This window comes from Balaenoptera borealis (assembly GCF_965194805.1).
Source record: "Balaenoptera borealis genome assembly, chromosome: 4".
NCBI classification, from domain to species: Eukaryota; Metazoa; Chordata; class Mammalia; order Artiodactyla; family Balaenopteridae; genus Balaenoptera; species Balaenoptera borealis.
The window spans coordinates 55,445,937-55,458,201 of record NC_138861.1 but is presented as its reverse complement, the minus strand read 5'-3'; positions in this window follow the sequence as shown (position 1 = coordinate 55,458,201).

Sequence of the window (12,265 nt, the reverse complement as noted above, 5' to 3'; positions counted from 1 at the left end):
TCTTTGCCTACTTTCTGGAGGGTTTTTATCATAAATGGGTGTTGAATTTTGTTGAAAGTTTTTTCTGCATCTATTGAGATGATCATATGGATTTTCTCCTTCAATTTGTTTATAGGGTTTATCACATTGATTGATTTGCGTATATTGAAGAATCCTTGCAATCCTGGGATAAACCCCACTTGATCATGGTGTATGATCCTTTTAATGTGCTGTTGGATTCTGTTTGCTAGTATTTTGTTGAGGATTTTTGCATCTATGTTCATCAGTGATATCGGCCTGTAGTTTTCTTTCTTTGTGACATCTTTGTCTGGTTTTGGTATCAGGGTGATGATGGCCTCGTAGAATGAGCTTGGGAGTGTTCCTGCTATATTTTGTGTTCCTCTGCTATATTTTGGAAGAGTTTGAGAAGGATCTGTGTTAGCTCTTCTCTATTGTTTGATAGAATTCGCCTGTGAAGCCATCTGGTCCTGGGCATTTGTTTGTTGGAAGATTTTTAATCACAGTCTCAATTTCAGTGCTTGTGATGGGTCTGTTTATATTTTCTAATTCTTCCTGGTTCAGTCTCAGAAGGTTCTGCTTTTCTATGAATTTGCCCATTTCTTCCAGGTTGTCCATTTTATTGGCATATAGTTGCTTGTAGTAATCTCTCATGATCCTTTGTATTTCTGCAGTTTCAGTTGTTACTTCTCCTTTTTCATTTGTAATTCTATTGAGTCTTCTCCCTTTTTTTCTTGATGAGTCTGGCTAATGGTTTATCAATTTTGTTTATCTTCTCAAGGAACCAGCTTTTAGTTTTATTGCACTTTGCTCTTGTTTCCTTCAGTTCTTTTTCATTTATTTCTGATCTGATCTTTATGATATCTTTCCGTCTGCTGGCTTTGAGGTTTTTTGTTCTTCTTTCTCTAATGGCTTTAGGTGTAAGATTAGGTTGTTTATTTGAGATGTTTCTTGTTTCTTAAGGTAAGATTGTATTGCTATAAACTTCCCTCTTAGAACTCCTTTTGCTGCATCCCATAGATGTTGGGTCATTGTGTTTTCATTGTCATTTGTTTCTAGGTATTTTTTTATTTCCCCTTTCATTTCTTCAGTGATCTCTTGGTTATTTACTTGTGTATTGTTTAGCCTCCATGTGTCTGTATTTTTTGTCTGTAATTGATATCTAGTCTTATAGCATTGTGGTTGCAAAAGATACTTGATACAATTTCAATTTTCTTAAATTTACCAAGGCTTGATTTGTGACCCAGGATATAATCTATCCCAGAGGATGTTCCATGGGCACTTGAGAAGAAAGTGTTTTCTGTTGTTTTTGGATGGAATGTCTTATAAATATCACTTAAGTCCATCTTGTTTAATGTATCATTTAAAGCTTGTGTTTCCTTATTTATTTTCATTTTGGATGATCTGTCCATTGGTGAAAGTGGGGTGTTAAAGTCCCCTTCCATGATTGTGTTACTGTTGATATCCCCTTTTATGGCTGTTAGTATTTGCCTTATGTATTGAGGTGCTCCTATGTTGGGTGCATAAATATTTACAGTTGTTACATCTTCTTCTTGGATTGATCCCTTGATCATTATGTAGAGTCCTTCTTTGTCTCTTGTAATAGTCTTTATTTTAAAGTCTATTTTGTCTGATATGAAAATTGCTACTCCAGATTTCTTTGATTTCCATTTGCATGGAATATCATTTTCCATCCCCTCACTTTCAGTGGGTATGTGTCCCTAGGTCTGAAGTGGGTCTCTTATAGACAGCATATATACAGGTGTTGTTTTGTATCCATTCAGCCAGTCTATGTCTTTTAGTTGGAACATTTAATCCATTTACATTTAAGGTAGTTATCAATATGTATGTTCCTATTACCATTTTCTTAATTGTTTTGGGTTTGTTATAGTAGGTCTTTTCCTCCTCTTGTGTTTCCTGCCTAGAGAAGTTCCTTTAGCATTTGTTGTAAAGCTGGTTTGGTGGTGCTGAATTCTCTCAGCTTTTGCTTGTCTGTAAAGGTTTTAATTTCTCCATCGAATCTGAATGAGATCCTTGCTGGGGAGAGTAATCTTGGTTGTAGGTTTTTCCCTTTCATCACTTTAAATATGTCCTGCCCTGCCTTCTGGCTTGCAGAGTTTTTACTGAAAGATCAGCTTATGGGGATTCCCTTGTATGTTAACTGTTGCTTTTCCCTTGCTGCTTTTAAAATGTTTTCTTTGTGTTTAATTTTTGATAGTTTGATTAATATGTGTCTTGGTGTGTTTCTCCTTGGATTTATCCTGTATGGGACTCTCTGCACTTCCTGGACTTGACTGACTATTTCCTTTCCCATATTAGGGAAGTTTTCAACTATAATCTCTTCAAATATTTTCTCAGTCCCTTTTTATTCTCTTCTTCCTCTGGGACCCCTATAATTCGAATGTTGGTGTGTTTAATGTGGTCACAGAGGTCTCTGAGTCTGTCCTCAATTCTTTTCATCCTTTTTTCTTTATTCTGTTTTGCAGTAGTTATTTCCACTATTTTATCTTCCAGGTCACTTATCCGTTCTTTTGCCTCAGTCATTCTGCTATTGATTCCTTCTAGAGAATTTTTAATATCATTTATTGTGTTGTTCATCATTGTTTGTTTGCTCTATAGTTCTTCTAGGTCCTTGTTAAACGTTTCTTGTATTTTCTCCATTCTATTTCCAAGATTTTGTATCATGTTTACTCTCATTACTCTGAATTCTTTTTCAGGTATACTGCCTATTTCCTCTTCATTTGTTTGGTCTGATGGGTTTTTACCTTGCTCCTTTTTCTGCTGTGTGTTTGTCTGTCTTCTCATTTTTCTTAACTTACTATGTTTGGGGTCTTCTTTTTATAGGCTTTTAGTTCCCATTGTTTTTGGTGTCTGCCTCCAGTGGCTAAGGTTTGTTCAGTGGGCTGTGTAGGCTTCCTCGTGGAGGGGACTGGTGCTTGTATTCTGGTGGATGAGGCTGGACCTTGTCTTTCTGGTAGGCAGGACCACATCCGGTTGTGTGTTTTGTGGTGTCAGTAACCATATTATGATTTTTGGCAGCCTCGCTGCTAATGGGTGGGGTTGTGTTCCTGTCCTGCTAGTTGTTTGGCATAGGGTGTCCAGCACTGTAGCTTGCTGGTCGTTGAGTGAAGCTGGGTCTTAGCATTGAGATGGAGATCTCTGGGAGAGCTTTCACCATTTGATATTACATGGAGCTGGGACGTCTCTTGTGAACCAGTGTCCTGAACTCGGCTCTCCCACCTCAGAGGCACAGGCCTGACACCCGGCCGGAGCACTAAGACCCTGTCAGCCACAGGGCTCAGAAGAAAAGGGAGAAAAAAAAAAAAAGAAAGAAAGAAAAAAATATAAAATAAAATAAAGTTATTTAAAAAAATTATTAAAAATTAAAAAGTCATAAAAAGGGAAAGAAAGATAAAAGAGAGCAACCAAACCAATAAACAAATCCACCAATGATAACAAGTGCTAAAAACTATACTAAAAAAGAAAAAAGAAAAAGAAAAAAAAAACGGACAGGCAAAACACTAGGGCAAATGGTAAAAACAAAGCTATACAGACAAAATCACACACAGAAGCATACACATACACATTCACAAAAAGAGAAAAAGGAAAAAATATATATATATATATAAAGTAAGAGAGCAGCCAAATCAATAAACAAATCTACCAATGATAATAAACTCTAAATACTAAACTAAATGATAATAAACTCTAAATACTAAACTAAGATAAACATAAAACCAGAAACAAATTAGATGCAGAAAGCAAACCCCAAGTCTACAGTTGCTCCCGAAGTCCACTGCCTCAATTTTGGGATGATTCGTTGTCTATTCTGGTACTCCACAGATGCAGGGTACATCAAGTTGATTGTAGAGATTTAATCTGCTGCTCCTGAGGCTGCTGGGAGAGATTTTCCTTTCTCTTCTTTGTTCGCACAGCTCCTGCAGTTCAGCTTTGGATTTGCCCCCGCCTCTGTGTGTAGGTCGCCTGAGGGCATCTCTTCTTCGCTCAGACAGGACAGGGTTAAAGTAGCAGCTGATTTGGGGGCTCTGGCTCACTCAGGCCAAGGGGAGGGAGGGGTACATAATGCACAGGGAGCCTGAGCTGGCAGAGGCCGGCGTGATGTTGCAACAGCCTGAGGCGCACCGTGTGTTCTCACAGGGAAGTTGTCCCTGGATCAAGTGACCCTGGCCTTGGTGGGCTGCACAGGCTCCCGGGAGGGAAGGTGTGGATAGTGACCTATGTTTGCACACAGGCTTCTTGGTGGCTGCAGCAGCAGCGTTAGCGTTTCGTACCCGTCTCTGGGGTCCACACTGATAGCTGCGGCTTGTGCCTGTCTCTGGAGCTCGTTTAGGCAGGCAGTGCTCTGAATCCCCTCTCCTTGCGCACCCCGAAACAATGGTCTCTTTCCTCTTAGGCAGTTCCAGACTTTTTCCTGGACTCCCTCCCAGCTAGCTGTGGCGCACTAGCCCCCTTCAGGCTGTGTTCATGCAGCCAACCCCAGTCCTCTCCCTGGGATCCGACCGGAGCCGGAGCCTCAGCTCCCAGCCCCCGCCCACCCCAGCGGGTGAGCAGACAAGCCTGTCGGGCTGGTGAGTGCTGGTTGGCACTGATCCTCTGTGCGGGAATCTCTCCACTTTGCCCTCTGCACCCCTGTTGCTGCGCTCTCCTCCATGGCTCCGAAGCTTCCCCCCTGCCCACCCCCTGTGTCCACCAGTGAAGGGCCTTCCTAGTGTGTGGAAACTTTTCCTCCTTCACAGCTCCCTCCCTGAGGTGCAGGTCCTTTCCCTATTCTTTTGTCTCTGCTTTTTCTTTTTTCTTTTGCCCAAACTAGGTACGTGGGGAGTTTCTTGCCTTTTGGAGAGTCTGAGGTCTTCTGCCAGCGTTCAGTAGGTGTTCTGTAGGAGTTGTTCCACATGTAGATGTATTTCTAATGTATTTGTGTGGAGTAAGTTGATCTCCACGTCTTACTCCTCCTCCATCTGAAGCCCTCCTCTATAAAGTATCTTTATTTTTAATTTCTCAATTAATTTTGATAGTGACTGTGAATTGGGTAATTCTGTCAACATTTGCTTTTTTAGGTGAATAAACTGAGGCCTAGAGCAGTAAATTAATCTTCAGATAGGCTTATAGTAAGAGTCAAGACTCAAACCCATGTCTACTGATTCCATGACTTGGGATTCCTAACTTTACTCTTTTTACTTCACCACAGCTACCTTATAAAGTCTGTCATAAATAGTCAAAATTGGAAAGGCCCTTAGAAATCTAAGTTGTCCAAACTTTCATCCAAAATACATTCATTCAGTAATGCTAGTCATCAGCCCCTGCTTGAGAATTATTTTCATCCCATTGTTGAAGAGCTCTAATCATTGGAATATTGTTTCATATATGAAACCAAAATTGGACTTATAGCATATTCTGGTATGCCAAGGAACGGGTAATGTGATCTAGACATGATGCTTCAATAACCTTAAGACTTACCTTAAGAATAATTCTACTCTAGAGCAAGCAGGGTTACAGCAAAATTTCACATCTGTAGTGGGATAGAGTGAGAGAGAGGATGTGCTCTTAGAGGCAGACAGACCCAGATTCGAATCTTGGCTTTACCATGTGTTAGTTCTCTCTGAATTTCTGTTTGCTAATATAAAATGAGGATGGTGAGACCTATTTTTCAGGGTTACTATGAACAATGATTAACTAGTGTATGTGCATAGTTGCATAGTAGATGTGCATTTTTAAAATGTAGTTATTATTATGCATGGCTAAGGACTTACACTCACTTCATATAAGAGAATATGAGAGAATTGGAATTTTCTAAACAGTAAATTTCAAAGTTTAAACCCAATCCTTTGATGAACTGCTTCAAAGTCTCTTAGAATTCCAACAATTCCTTTTTGTTTCTTGGGAAACTCAGAAAATATGTAAGAACAAGTTAAGGAAAGAATGAACGAAGATAGAAAGCTATAGATTTACGTGTAATATGAAAAGATTTTCACTCAGTATATTTATGAAATAAGTTTTTCCATCTTTAATTTTTCATACTGGCATCCAGAAAAGGGAACACTTGCAGTTTGGTAGGGTTGCCTTTTTGCTACAGACTAATAATTTATTGTTGTTTTTCCTTCTTCACTCTAAGGCCTCCATACATGTCTATAAACAAATGAAATTACCTACAAGTTAGCAAATGTTGTGTCCTTGAATGATTCTAAATTGAGAATCTTGGTAATTAAATCTTGTTCATAGGAGGGTATTTAAGCAACACAACTGTGCCATACTACTACATATTTGGATTTATTTTGTTCCCTTAAGTCTCCTTTTTTCCTAGAATAATATGTCTAGTTGACTTTATGATTCTCAATTATAATTCTTCATAAGCAAGGCAAGTCAATGATGAGCTAACAATAAAAAAGTGTTCATTTTAAGCGAAGAAATGAACTGTAATTGCTATAATGTGTCCCTAGTTTATTAGTGTCACTGACAACAGGACAGACCAAAATCATACAATTTATATATTTGCGTGCTTGCATTAAAATCATGAAGAACATTAATTAGTATAAATGGTGGATATTCCCAAATCTAAACCTATGTTAAATATCCAATGTGGTCAAATATGTGCAGATTGGGGCTATGACATATACTTTTATGACTCTGGAGATCTAACTTATGAACATTGTTACAAGGTTTTTAATGGACTGAAAATGAAGTCAGATTAAACTTCTTCCTGATGATACTAAAGCTCCAATCACAACACACAGACTAATAAATGTTATCTTTTAAGTAATGAATATCCCATCAAAGTCCTTTTAATTTGAATCAAATTGTAATTGGAAATGTTTTGGACACTGTAGAAAACCATAGTAACTCAGAATATAGAACACACATTTGGTTCAATATCCAAATTTTGAGCAGTTAGTTTTTGCAGGACACGACACTCATTGCTGAAGAATATGAGAGAGAGGAATAAGGCAAAGTCTGTAAAATCCAGGGGCTCACAAACTACTAAGGTGCTATTGTGAGATATACCATCATTTTATGTAACACAAACAAGTGAAAAAACAAAACTGTCAAGCAGTTATAAGATGTCATTGCATTGGCTGTAAGATGTGTACCTATTTCAGAGATGTTAAGTGTGAAAAACTATTTATCCTAGAACCCATGAAATGCTGTAGTTGGGAACTCTAATGCAAGCTATGCTGTAATAAAGTTGCAACATGCCCTGAGAACAAAGAGGAAAATAAAAATTTTGACCAGAAGATCAGAGAAGCCTTATAAAGAGGAAACAATTGTGTGAATCCTTGAGAGAAGACTAGAGTTTAGACTTGTGCAGAAAGGTTGGATAAGAGAGCATTCTCAAAAGAGAACACAGGAGGACGTTCAAGATGGCAGAGGAGTAAGACGTGGAGATCAGCTTCCTCCCCACAAATACATCAAAAATACAGCTACATGTGGAACAACTCCTACAGAACACCTACTGAACGCTGGCAGAAGACCTCAGATTCCCCAAAAGGCATGAAAATCCCCACGTACCTGGGTAGGGCAAGAGAAAAAAGAAAAACAGAGACAAAAGAATAGGGACAGGACCCGTAACTCTGGGAGGGCGCTGTGAAGGAGGAAAAGTTTCCACACACTAGGAAACCCCTTCACTGGTGGAGACAGAGGGTGGGCAGGGGGCAAGCTTTGGAGCCACAGAGGAGAGCGCAGCAACAGGGGTGCAGAGGGCAAAGCAGAGAGATTCCCGCACAGAGATTAGCGCCGAGCAGCACTCACCAGCCCCAGAGGCTTGTCTGCTCACCCGCTGGGGCGGGCGGGGGCTGGGAGCTGAGGCTCGGGCTTCGGAGGTCAGACCCCAGAGAGGGGACTGGGGTTGGCTGCGTGAACACAGCCTGAAGGGGGCTAGTGTGCCACAGATAGCCAGGAGGGAGTCTGGGGAAAACTCTGGACCTTCCGGAAAGGCAAGAGACCTTTGTTTCAGGGTGTGTGAGGAGAGGGGATTCCTTCCCAGTGTGGCCACAGAAGGCAGAGCACTGCCTAAACGAGCTCCAGAGATGGGCATGAGCTGCGGCTATCATCTTGGACCCCAGAGACAGGCATGAAACGCTAAGGCTGCTGCAGCTGCCACCAAGAATCCTGTGTGCAAGTGCAGGTCACTCTCCACACCCCCCTGGGAGCCGGTGCAGCCCGCCACTGCCAGGGTCCGGAGATCCGGGGAAAAATTCCCTGGGAGAACATACGGCATGCCTCAGGCTGTTGCAACGTCATGCCGGCCTCTGTTGCCTCAGGCTCACCCCGCATTCCAATTATGACTACCGTACCCCTCCCTCCCCCATCCTGAGTGAGTAAGAGAGCCCTTATCAGCCACTGCTTTAAACCCCTCCTGTTTGGGTGGGGAACAGACTCCTGAGGGTGGCCTACACACAGAGGCGGGGCCAAAACCAAAGCTGAACCCCAGGAGCTGTGCAAACAAAGAAGAGAAAGGAAAATCTCTCCCAGCAGCCTCAGGAGCAGCGGATTAAATCCCCACAATCAACTTGATGTACCCTGCAACTCTGGAATACCTGAATAGATGACAAATATTCCCAAAATTGAGGTGGTGGACTTTGGGAGCAACTGTAGACTTGGGGTTCGCTTTCTGCATCTAATTTGCCTCTGGTTTTATGCTTAGTATAGTATTTAGTGCTTATTATCATTGGTGGATTTGCTTATTGGTTTGGTTGCTCTCTACCTTTTGTCTGTGTGCATGCTTCTTTGTGTAATTTTGTCTGTATAGGTTTGCTTTTACCATTTGTCCTAGGGTTCTGTCTGTTCATGTTTTGGGTTTGGTTTTTTTGGTGTTTTTTTTTTTCTCTCTTCTTTTTCTTCTGAGCCGTGTGGCTGGCAGGGTCTTGGTGCTCTGGCCGGGTGTTTGGCCTGAGCCTTCGAGGTGGGAGGGCCGAGTCCAGGACATTGGACCACCAGAAACCTCCTGGCCCCATGTAATACCAATCGGTGAGAGCTCTACCAGAGATCTTCATCTCAACACTAATGCCCAGCTCCACCCAACAGCCAGCAAGCTCCAGTGCTGGACACCCTATGCCAAACAACTAGCAAGACAGGAACACAACCCCACCCATTAGCAGAGAGGCTGCCTAAAATCATAATAAGGTCAAAGACACCCCAAAACACACCACTGGACACAGTCCTGCCCACCAGAAGGACAAGATCCAGCCTCATCAGAAATACAGATCAATGGAACAGGATAGAAAGCCCAGAGATAAACCCACACACATATGGTCACCTTATTTTTGATAAAAGAGGCAAGGATATACAGTGGAGAAAAGACAGCCTCTTCAATAAGTGGTGCTGGCAAAACTGGACAGCTACATGTAAAAGAATGAAATTAGAGCACTTCCTAACACCATACACAAAAATAAACTCAAAATGGATTAAAGACCTAAATGTAAGGCCAGTCACTATAAAACTCTTAGAGGAAAACACAGGCAGAACACTCTATGACATAAATCACAGCAAGATCCTTTTTGACCCATCTCCTAGAGTACTGAAAATAAAAACAAAAATAAAGAAATGGGACCTAATGAAACTTAAAAGCTTTTGCACAGCAAAGGAAACCATAAACAAGATGAAAAGACAACCCTCAGAATGGGAGAAAAGATTTGCAAATGAAGCAACTGACAAAGGATTAATCTCCAAAATATACAAGCTGTTCATGCAGCTCAATATCAAAAAAACAAACCCAGTCCAAAAATGGGCAGAAGACCTAAATAGACATTTCCCCAAAGAAGATATAAAGATTGCCAACAAACACATGAAAGGATGCGCAACATCACTAATCATTAGAGAAATGCAAATCAAAACCACAATGAGATATCACCTCATACCAGTCAGAATGGCCGTCTTCAAAAATTCTACAAACAATAAATGCTGGAGAGGGTGTGGAGAAAAAGGAACCCTCTTGCACTGTTGGTGGGAATGTAAACTGATACAGCCACTATGGAGAACAGTATGGAGGTTCCTTAGAAAACTAGAAATAGAACTACCATATGACCCAGCAATCCCACTACCGGGCATATACCCTGAGAAAACCACAATTCAGAAAGAGACATGTACCACAGTGTTCATTGCAGCACTATTTACAATAGCCAGGAAGTGGAAGCAACCTAAGTATCCATCGACAGATGAATGGATAAATAAGATGTGGCACATACATACAATGGAATATTACTTGGCCATAAAAAGAAACGAAATTGAGTTATTTGTAGTGAGGTGGATGGACCTAGAGTCTGTCATACAGAGTGAAGTAAGTCAGGAAGCGAAAAACAAATACCATATACTAACATATATATGGAATCTAAAGAAAAAAAATGGTTCTGATGAACCTAGGGGCAGGACAGGAGTAAAGACACAGAGGTAGAGAATGGACTTGAGAACACACGGAGGGGGAAGGGTAAGTTGGGACAAAGTGAGAGAGTAGCATTGACATATATACACTACCAAATATCAAATAGATAGCTAGTGGGAAGCAGCCATATGGCACAGGGAGATTAGCTCAGTGCCTTGTGTCCACCTAGAGGGGTGGGATAGGGAGGGTGGGCGGGAGATGTAAGAGGGAGGGGATATGGGGATATATGTACATGTATAGCTGATTCACTTTGCTATACAGCAGAAACTCACACAACATTGTAAAGCAATTATACTCCAATAAAGATGTTAAAAATAAATAAATAAATAAATATTTGGTCATATGGAAAAAAAGAAAAGAGAACACAGATGCTTAAAGTTTTGGAGAACCACAAGAATCATATAAATGCACAATAGGCCACCTGGGAAATAATGAGAAACAAGTGAAACGTGACAAATTGGAAATTTTGACTGGGGCATTGAGATAAAATAGAGGTGCTGGACCATATGATAAATTTCAAAGGATTTGGCTACAAACCAATTATCTGACTTTCCTGAGCTTAACACATCAAATTGTAAAAGGGTTGAAAAACTGATAATAGGAAGACTAGAGAGGAGAATTTCTTTGGAGAGACTTGCACTGGTGGACTTTTTCTCCCCAGTGTAGGAAATTTAGTGAGGGGACTTTAATAGGGCCCCTCAGAGGGCTTCAGTTGTGTGCCTTGTAGTCAAGGGTATGGTGGCCTCGTTCTATACTCTGCCCAGTGGTCTACGCAGCCAAGTGGAGGGTCACATCTGGGTTGTAACCTCCTCTTCTAGCGTCAGATGCTTGTCCATTTGAAGGACCAGACATGGAAACTAAGATAGGGTTGTTACTTTAAAAGGGGCCCTGCCCAGATGGTGGCCTTACAAAGTAAGTAGACTCCAGCGTGAGACGCTGTGGGAAAGCCCTGGGAGCTGAGAGGAATTTGGGGAAACCAGCTGAAGGAGAGGACCTGCTTACAGCGGGAAATTTACATTCAAAGCAAGAGGCAGCTTTAAACATTGATCAGGACCGGCCATCTGACCTTAGTATTAGTCAGGTAAGCACTTTCCTTCCCCTTACCTCCCTTTCCTACCCCAGCTCCAGCGTTAAGTGGTCAGAAACAGCAGTTGACTATTGAAGGAGGAGGTGAATGACACAAGAGGAGAATTTCTTCTCCCTTTTCTACTGCAAGCAGTAGTTGATCCCAGGACAGCTTAGAGGAAGGAACGAAATTTAACTTTACATTAAATTTAGAGTTTTGATTGGTATATTCAACTGGCAAATTTAGTCCCTGAATTCAGATTATAACTCAAAGAGAGTAAAAGAAAGAATAAATCTAAGAGAAAGTAAAAGGTCCTGGGATTGTCTACTTTTGCATTTGGGGCAGGAGAAGGAATACTCACACTGATCAGTTTTAAAGGGATGGTGAAAGACAAAAAGCAAGTTACTTTTATGATGACGGTCCATTAATTCAGGTGTTCAACATGCAGGTTACACAAGGCATTAAGAGGAGTTTGGACCAAATGGCATGGGGCCTACCTACCAGACTAAGAACTCTGGATTTTATTTTGTAAACTGACGGAGACAGAGGGTTTTGAGCAGGGGACCGACTGACGGGATCACATGTGTCTGTTATAGTTTCAGTTCTTTGCATTAAAGGACATGCTTCCTTACATCGTACATTACAGAGGGCTGTGTAGCTTTACTGGTTCTGTATAACTTTTAGTACTGAAAGTGCACATTACACTCTTTTGGTGAGGTGGATATTAAACCTAAGTAAAACATCTATGCTATCATAATACTTTGGGGTATTATTACAGAAGTCAGATGAAAAGACCAAATACTATAAGA